Here is a 10,096-nt window from a genome sequence, read left to right as displayed (position 1 = left end):
TTTGTTTTTTTGCAGATGATACAAATATTTTCTGTACAGGTGCAGTGCTTGCAGCAGCTTTTAGATTAACTCCAGAGATAAATAAACAAAAAAACTTGTATGACAAAAACAAATTGTCCTTAAATTTGAAGAATACTAAGATCATGTTATTTGGTGATTTGGTAATAAAGATGTGAGTCATAATGTCAAGGTTCAGTTTTGCCTGTCTCACCCTGGACAGTTCCAGATCCTTCCACCGTTCATTCTGCCTAGTTCCTCACTCCACCACTGATTCCTGCCACCTGCCTTTACTAATTAAACCGGACTGATTTCACCTGTCAACACTCCTACTTAAGCCTCCCTCAGTCTGATCTTCCCCACCGGATCGTCTTCACTCAAATCTCGTCCTGCCTGAGCTTCCCTCGTCTTGTCAGCTGTGCTTCCTACGTCTGCCTGCCTGTGTTCCCTGCGTTTGCTTGTCTGTGCGCCCTACCTCCATCTGCCTGTGTTCACCCCAGCCTGCCAGGACCAGCTCCGTCTTGTCTGCCAGCTCCTGCCACATCTCCACCCAGCTCCACTCTGGTACAGTCTCCAGTCCTCCATCCACTATTCATCCTTTTTCAATAAAGACTCTTAAACGTGGCTCTGTGTGTGGCTGAATTCGGGTTCAGATCCCAAACTCTGACACATAATAGATGGGGTAAAGGTGGAAAGAGTAAATGAAATAAAATTCTTGCATGTAATTATTGACAACAAAATCAGCTGGAAACCTCACAATAAATATGTTCAGACTAAATTATCTAGAAGCATCACAATTCTTTGTAAAGCAAAACATTTTCAGAATTCTAAAGCATTACACAGTCTCTACTGTTCACTGGTTTTACCATACCCTACCTATTGTGTAGAAGTCTGGGGTAACACTTTACACAACATCACACATAGCACACAAACCACTATGCACGCTACAGAAAAGAGCCATTGGGATGGTTCAAAATGCTGGCATATCACCACCACACTTATCCATTATTCTTCCATGCTTGTTTGCTAAAATTCTCAGATCTGGCAGAATTTCAAACACCACAGTATATAAAGCTAGAAATAAACAGCAACCAGACAGCATACATAAACTTTTTTTTCCCACCTCAATGTGCCCTGTCTGGTGGTGTAGCATTAAGAATTGTTTTCTTAATGTCAAGGACAGCCCAATAGATTTACTTTCATAAGTGGAGCATTTCTGCTTTTGATATAGTGCTCTGCTTGATGTATATGCAAATAAACTTTATTTAATATTATTTGGGGATTTCTTTCAAATTTGTTGGAGACAGAAATGGAAAGGTAAAAGAGAAAGAAAGGAAGAGAAAAAGATGAGGCAAAATGTTAAAATGGAGAAAAGGTAACAAAAAATAGAGCATAATTCTCCCCGCTGCCCTCTGGGAAGAGGTTCCGTAGCATCCGCTGCAGGTCCACCAGGTTCTGCAGAAGCTTTTTCCCTGCTGCCATCAGACTGTTGAACTGCTGTTGAACTGCTGTTGAACGGCTGAACTACAACCCATAAACTCTGAACAACATTTTCATATTTGCACACTTTGCATCATTGCATCTCCATCAAGCATTATAAATGCTACCAAACTCTTAGTCCTTAAAAGCATCCTTGCACAAATGCCATTGCACAACCAAATTCTGCACATTCAATGGTTTGTATACTGTGACCTTCTCCTGCATTGTTTACATTTCAATTGTTTTTTATAGTGTATGTTAAATCTATGTTTACTTTTAAATCTCTGCTGCACCTAAAACTGTAATCCTACTTTTACTGCAATTTACAAAGCTGTATGCAACGAAATTTCGTTCTGTACGCACTCTGTGCATACAAAATGACAAATAAAGTTGTCTAAGTCTAAGTCTAAGTTGTCTAAGTCAAGGATAACATCTGCAGAGTCTGCTTCTGCACTTGGGTGACCACACATCCCCGATTTTCGGGGACAGTCCCCGTTTTGGACCACCTGTCCCCGGCTAAAACTGTCCCTGGAAATGTCCCAGATTTTACCCTTTTATGAATGAGGGGGAAAATGTTGCGTGTAGACTGTTATTACGGTAGAGCTGTTGCGAGCAGAAACAGCTGTTACAGTAGCTGGTTGCACTGCTGATAATATAAAGATGAGGAACAGAGCGCACCACTAGATGTGCAGTAATGATGTTTTTGGATGTCAGCTGCCAATAAAACACAAAGAAGAAGAAGAGCGCACCACTTTTAAAGCAGAAGAAGAAGAGCGCACCACTTTTTAAACAGATGAACAAGAAGAGGTGGAAGTTTGTTGTCACAACTGGAGGACCCCGGCAAGATGGCAATGTGGGCCCACGTATTATTCTGAGCTCCATCTGCACAGCCCTCAACCGGCTACATAAACTGGCCCTTTACACATTATTTCCGGACCCGAAACATCCACGCTCTAAAGTAAGGAGTAAGGAGGAAAAATAAGAGTTTTATAAAATATGTCGGCTGTTAATGAGAAAGATTTCCCTAGTCTGAAGAATGCTAACGCTGCTAAGCTAAACATGCATAAGTATGCTGCTGCTGCTGCTGCTGCTGCTAACGCTGAAAAACCGATGGAGTTGTCAAGAAATGCCTCCGGTACGGTGGCCGACAGGTGCAAATGCGCAGCAAAAGAGAAAACATGCAAACAAAAAAAAGACACGCGCACAAATTAAATGCAGCAAACAAAAAGCAAATAAAATGCAGCAAACAAAAAAGAAGACACCCCCGAATGAAATGCAGCAAACAAAAAGTGTTGAAAACGGAAGTGCGGTCCGTGTACCTTCAGGCAATTCAGAAAAATATTGCAAAATAAAAGCCTAGATGTACGCGTAACATAATGCAAGCCTGAAAAAAAAAATTGATAGTTTATTGTAAAAAAACGTGAGCTTTATTACGTTATTGTGTGTTTTATTGTTTGGGGGGGGGGGGTGGTGTAATGTCTGGGCAGGATGAAGGTTGAGATGAAAACCTGTTGCTGTTAAATGTGACAACAAAGATTATGTAATGTAAAAATCTAAAATAGCATCAGTATGGGGAAAACTCAGCAGAATTAACTTATTTTTAATCAGTTGAATAATTAAACTTTGTTTTTTGAAGCAGCAACATCCCTACCAGTAGTATAACGTCACCTTGTGGGGATTTGGTATAAGCAGTTGTTTAAGTAAATAGTGTAACACTATCTCATATAAATGTGTGAAATAACCACAAATCTTCAATATTTCAAGCCAAAATAAATATTAAAAATTCTTAGTACCTTAAGGGAAATTTAAATATATTTAAAAAAATCTATCAAAAATATAGTAGAAGAATGTGACCTGCTGGCAGGAAGGATCTTGAGGAGCTATCATCTTAAAGAACATGAAGAAGTCCCTTGCTCTTTTGATTCTTCACTGTGTGGAGAGGAGGAAGTTATCCATCATCTTCAGTAGCTTATGCAGCATTTTTTTCTGGACAATCAGCTCAGCGGTTCCAGTAGTGGATCCTCAGCACAGGACCAGCTTTCTGGATGGGTTCTTTCAGCAAATGAGCAAATAATTGCACTTTCTAAAACAGACTTAGAAAAGATAGGCAATGCAGCTTATCTAGCTATTGGTTAGATTGGATCTCAGTTTCCTTATGAATAAGAATCTCCATCTATAGGCTATTCAATAAGGGAGATTATAACACTTGTTTAGTAAAAATGTAATCAAAAATTTCCATCAAGGAGAGAGGAAGCACTGAGGAACTCCCGTGAAAGCCGCTATAGATGCTTTTCTAGTCCAGACAGGGAACAGTTTCACTTTTTAATTAGCATCTTTTTCCATCCACGCGCACGCTCAGGTCTCACGGACTGAGTGAGAAGAGGACAGGACATTGTAAGTTTAAATGAGCACCAATTGACCATTTTCCATTACCCAAAGTAAAAAAAATTAAAAAATATTAACTCTATATTTTTTAAAATTACCTTCATTCAGATAAAAATTCTAGCAGATATACATATGGACTTGTTAAAGTAGATATTAAGGCATCCGGTCATACTTCAGTCATTGTTTTGATTAAGCCTAACATTAAGATAGAGCTATTCAATTAAATTTTATTTATATAGCGCCAATTCATGAAACATGTCATCTCGAGACATCTCGAAATCCATACATCCTACTAAATATTTTAAATTTTTTTACAGAAAAAAGAGCGATTTAAAAGAGAGGACAAAGTGAGAAGATGGTCAGGAGTTATAAAAGAAAAACAGAGCATGGCCGTGCAGCACCTGACGTGATGCTGAGGGCAGTCAGGCAGGTGACCCTAGGTCACAAGTCGAACAGGAGTACAGCGAAGGACTTTAATGTCAATTACCGCACTTTGGGGTGATACTGTAAAACATTCACACCAGCGGAAATTCAGGGTGAGACAGCTATCAATCAAAGTTTCATAATATTTCATTTTATTTCATGTTATTTCATATGAAGCATGTGCTCCTGGCAATTCAGTCTACATAAGCTATGCCAAAACTGCAACTCAGATGAGGAGTCTGACTCTGAGATTTTCTTTTGTTTGTATTCAAAGTTTAAGTGTCAGTTTCGTAATGCATGTTGCATATTTATTTCATAAATAGTAAAAGTGAGTTATTGTCATTTATTCACTTAACATTAAAAATAACAACAAAATTCATTTTGCCCTTTTTTTATTGTTTGCAAAACCCCGTGTGACAACTCAACCTTTGGAGGGGCAACTTGTCACATGGTGACAATCTCCATTAGATCGCTTAAAACTCTGCACAGGAATAAGATATGAAAAATACCAGAATACAAAATATATACCTGAGACTTTGCTCTTTCATCTGGTACATATGTTTTTTATATATGGTGTTTTGATTCCAATATTTATGTATGAGTGTAAAAAGTGCCCCGGTCTCCCCTATTTGTTTTTGTTGTTGGTGAAGATAAATCAATTAAATCAATAAAAACAACTTTGTTTCTCTGTTAGCTTCAACAATATATACTGTTCACTAAAAACAAGACACGTATAGACAGTAATCCTATGTGAAGGTGGGTTTTGCTTGATGAGAAAAATCTTCAAATAATGCTTCCATATTTTTGTATACAGCATTTGATCAGCCTTTGTGTTTCATGTTCCACCAATAAAACACACAATAATGTAATAAAGCTCACGTATCTACAATAAACTATGATGTTGCGACGTAAAAAGGTCCTCTTTTTATTCAAAAGAAATCTCTCCGCTTCATTATTTTTCTTCAGACTTGCATTATGTTACGTGTACATCTAGGCTTTTATTTTGAAATATTTTCCTGCACTTCCGGGCCAGCAGTGAAAGCGTCTTTGTCTTTCAATCTTAAAAAGAAAATGGAAAAAAGAATTGGCGAAATCGAAAAACGGGCCGTTTTTTTCATTAAGTTTTTCTGGTTTTCCGTTTCTAAATTGTGTTGACAAAAACGGAAAAACCGCTTTGTTTTCCATTTTCCCGTTTTTTATTTTAAATGGAAAAACGAGAAAACGGAAGTAGTTTCCGTTTTTCGTTTTGGTTTTCCGGAAAAAAATTGAATTACCTGAAGGTACACGGACCGCACTTCCGTTTTCAACACTTTTTGTTTGCTGCATTTCATTCGGGGGTGTCTTCTTTTTTGTTTGCATCTCTCTTTTTGTTTGCTGCATTTCATTCGGGGGTGTCTTCTTTTTTGTTTGCTGCATTTTATTTGCTTTTTGTTTGCCGCATTTAATTTGTGCGCGTGTCTTTTTTTTGTTTGCATGTTTTCTCTTTTGCTGCGCATTTGCACCTGTCGGCCACCGTACTCCGGTACAAGACGGCAACTGAATGCAACTCCAACCAAACTTACACACAACTTTACTCCTCACCAAACTCCCATCTGGTACAACAGATATGTGTTAAACAGAAATAAGTCTCTGTATTTGGATCACTGGATGGAAAAAGGTGTTTGGTCCATAAGACATCTTCTTAATGACAATGGAGATTGGTTGTCTTATGACGAATTTTGCTTATTATATAATTTGGATTGCACACGCATTCAGTTTAACACAGTATTGAACTCTATCCCCACTGCAGTCAAATATCTGGTTCAAAATATAAACACTCAGTTAGCTAACTTTCAGTTACACGCTCTACAACTGTATGGAGTTAACCTTTTGGACCAAAGTAACTCTAACAAACGGTTGCGTCAACATTTAACTAATTCTATATTTTCTACCAGACCAAATAAAAACTCCATTTTAAATTCGTTTTCTGATTCAGAGGTTAATAAGTGGAGAACCGCTTACCATAAATACCCTCTAAGTCCTAAAGCTACAGATGTTCATTTCAAAATTCTCAATGATATTTTTCCATCCAGGGAACTATTAAGACAAAGATTCAACTTTGATACCAACACCTATACCTTTTGTGACAACGACATTGAAACAACAGATCATCTCTTCTTCTATTGCAGGGGTCGGGAACCTTTTTGACTCAGAAAGCCATGAAAGCAAAATATCTGGAAATTTATTTCAGTGAGAGCCAATAGGGTAGTTCACGTGTGACGTCCGCGCTACTTCCGGGTCCCGCTTGTAGGCAAAAAACAGGACTGTTCTCGCATTCTATCATTACAAAACGGGTGAATAGCATTCCGCGAGCAAGCTATTTTTAGAACAAGACGTCATATCACGTGGTACGAGGTAGGACAAACATGCGTTGTCCTCCACTCTTTCGCTGTACGTTACCCTTGGTTTTACTCGGTAAAACATGTTAAACAGCCAACACACAAACAGGGACATATTTTAGACTTAATCATCACTAAAGGTCTAAAGATTTCACAGGTCAATGTAACGGATGTTGCCCTATCTGATCACTTTTCTGTTACCTTTGAAAGCATAATTTCCAGTGACTCATTTAGCCAAAGGGACATCGTAAGAAAACGCACCTTCAAGGACAATGCCGCGGAAACTTTTATTCAAGCTTACTCTGATACTTCAACCTTGGGCTGCAACTCAGTAGATGAGCTAGTAGATAACTTTCAGTCTAAAGTCTCGGACATCATTGACTGCATTGCTCCAGTTAAAGTGAAAGTTCTTTCCGGGAAGAAAAAATCTCCTTGGAGAAATGCTCCAGCAGTTAGAAGTGAAAAAAGGGAATGTCGGAAAGCTGAACGCAAGTGGAGAAAGAACAGACTCCAGGTTCACTACGACATCTATAAAGAGAGACTTTACAGATATAACTTACAACTGAAAAATGCAAGAGAATCTTTCTTCTCTGAGATCATTAAGAAAAACATTAATAATGCTCGTGTCTTATTTTCCACAGTTGACAGGCTAACAAATCCTCCTGTGTCCGTGACTTCCGAACTGCACTCCACCAGGGCCTGCAATGAATTTGCTAACTTCTTTACTGAAAAAATCCTAAAAATTAGAGGATCAGTTTGTACATCCACATCAACACCAGAACCAATGCCGTATTCAGCTGGAACTATTTCTGACAAAATGTCCCATTTCAGCGAAATAAACCACAAAAGCTTAGAGAAGATCATTCAGCAGTTAAGTTCCTCCTCATGCTGCCTTGATGTTCTACCCACAGCTTTCTTTAAAAAAGTTTTACCTGGCATAGCGTTTGATTTGACCCAGATAATAAACACGTCCCTTCTGTCAGGTGTTTTCCCCCAGTCCCTAAAAACAGCAATTATCAAACCACTGCTGAAAAAGAACAATTTAGACAAACTTCTACTCCAGAACTACAGGCCCATCTCAAACCTCCCCTTTATCAGTAAGATTATTGAAAAAGCTGTATTTCAACAATTAAACACCTTCTTAACAACAACCAACCGCTTTGACGTTTTCCAGTCTGGCTTTCGTGCTCACCACAGTACAGAGACCGCCCTTATCAAGGTGTTTAATGACATCCATATAAATACAGACTGTGGAAGAACCACCGTGCTGGTACTATTGGACCTTAGTGCAGCATTTGATACTGTCGATCACTCCATTCTGTTAGAGCGCCTGGAGAACTGGGTCGGCCTCTCTGCTACAGCTCTCCACTGGTTTAAATCCTACTTAAAGGACAGGGACTTTTTTGTATCAGTAGGTAACTTTACATCCCAGATGACAAAAATCACATGTGGGGTTCCCCAAGGGTCCATCCTGGGTCCCCTCCTCTTCAATATCTACATGCTCCCTCTAGCCCAGATAATAAAAAGCAATATCAGCTACCATAACTATGCAGATGACACACAGCTCTACATCACCAGGTGACTATAAACCAGTTCAGGCACTGAGTAAATGCCTAGAAGAAATCAGCCTGGATGTGCCAAAACTTTCTTCAGTTGAATAAAAACAAAACAATTTTTGGACCAATAGAGGAGAGATCAAAAGTTAGCACACAGCTTCAGTCACTTCAACTAAAAACCACTAATCAGGCCCGAAATCTGGGAGTAGTGATGGACTCAGACCTGAACCTTCAAAAGCATCTAAAGACAATTACAAGGTCGGCTTTTTATCACCTGAGGAACATTTCCAGGATTAAAGGACTAATGTCTCAGCAGGATCTGGAAAAACTAATCCATGCGTTTATTTTTAGTAGAATTGATTACTGCAACGGTGTTTTCACAGGTCTGCCTAAAAAGTGGATCAGACAGCTGCAGCTGATTCAGAACGCTGCTGCCCGCGTTCTCACTAAGACTAAGAAAGGAGAGCACATAACCCTGTCAGGACTCAGCGAGCAGAGCCGGGCAGTTTCTGCCGGCCCTGCTCTCTCCCTCCTCTTTTTTCGACAGGTGACGGCAGTTGACTGGTGGGCGGGGCGCGCACACCTGCAGCGTGTTCTGCAGCACTATAAGATCTGCGCTCGGACAGCGGGAGGACGCCGGAATATTAACCGTTGTTGGTATGCTTAGACTGCCTTAGTCCTCCGACTAATTTTTGATCTTTTCTAAAAGCTCCTTTGTGTCTCTCAGGTTCGCTCTCGTGTCCCGAGGCTTGAGCCTAACTGAACTCACCTGCTCACGACTCCCATCGGATCAGTCCGGTTCCTTCCGCTGCCTGTGTTTTCGCCAGAGCTGCTCGGACCTTGCCTCACGCCTACGCCCCCCAATCATATGTCCGCACCACTCCATCTGGAGCTGAGTCCGTTGCGCTTCCCCCTCCGGTCCGGCTTCCGAATCTAAGTGGTAAGCTTACGCCGCACGTCTTCACCATCAGTTCCGTGTGCTGACGCACCTAACTATTCTCCCCTTTGTCCCCTCAGATCGTTCGTGCTCCGTCCGAGTCTCTCTCCCCGTGATCGCTCCATTGTGAGCCCTTTTTCGTGATTACTTCCCCGAACATTTTCCCTGTTGTTATTGTCAATAAACTCCGTAAAACTACTTCCTGTGAGCCGGTGTTCTCTGCATGTGGGCCAAACATATCAAACCGACCATGACAAACCCCAGTTCTAAAGTCATTACACTGGCTCCTTATATCTCAGAGAATAGACTTTAAAATACTTCTGTTAGTCTATAAATCCCTGAATGGCTTAGCACCTAAATACATCACAGACTTGTTATCAGTGTATAAACCCTCCAGACCACTCAGGTCTTCTGGCTCCAGCCTGCTCTGCATACCTAGAACCAGAACCAAACATGGAGAAGCAGCATTTAGTTCCTATGCGCCACTTATCTGGAACAAACTTCCAGAAAACTGTATTAAAAACACATTTGTTTAGAATTGCCTTTGAATGTTCAAGTTAAAATGTTTTACTGTTTTCAAATGTTCTTTTTTGTTTCTACACTATCCCTACTTGCTTTTATTCTGTTTTATTTTCCTATATTTTAATCATGTAAAGCACTTTGCATTGTCTCTGTACTGAATTGTGCTATATAAATAAATTTGCCTTGCCTTGCCTTGCCTTGCTTTTTCCAAGTCTAAGACGTCTCCTAACTATAGTTTTTAAACATTGTTGTTATGGAACGTGCAAAAGTGACTCGAGGTACACTGATAGCCCGCATATGAAGGATGTTAAAGCCGCAAGCGGCGTCGATCGGCCCTCGCAGCCAAACGCCGCTCCGGCCTATTGGCCACCACAGATGCTGTCACACATTTTCCCCGCCCGTCCACCGGGCGATTCACA

At 40.2% G+C, this 10,096-nt stretch overlaps 1 long non-coding RNA gene across 1 annotated transcript; it reads left to right on the top strand.

Annotated features, from left to right (window-relative positions):
- Positions 1 to 8,698: 8,698 nt before the first annotated feature.
- On the top strand, positions 8,699 to 9,406 carry LOC118561246. The gene is made up of 3 exons (XR_004929871.1): positions 8,699 to 8,875; positions 8,946 to 9,158; positions 9,236 to 9,406. It is a non-coding gene; the product is annotated as an uncharacterized LOC118561246 (long non-coding RNA).
- Positions 9,407 to 10,096: the final 690 nt, after the last annotated feature.

The sequence above is a fragment of the Fundulus heteroclitus genome, unplaced genomic scaffold, assembly GCF_011125445.2.
Source record: "Fundulus heteroclitus isolate FHET01 unplaced genomic scaffold, MU-UCD_Fhet_4.1 scaffold_589, whole genome shotgun sequence".
NCBI classification, from domain to species: domain Eukaryota; kingdom Metazoa; phylum Chordata; class Actinopteri; order Cyprinodontiformes; family Fundulidae; genus Fundulus; species Fundulus heteroclitus.
This window is presented reverse-complemented; position numbering and strand designations above follow the sequence as displayed.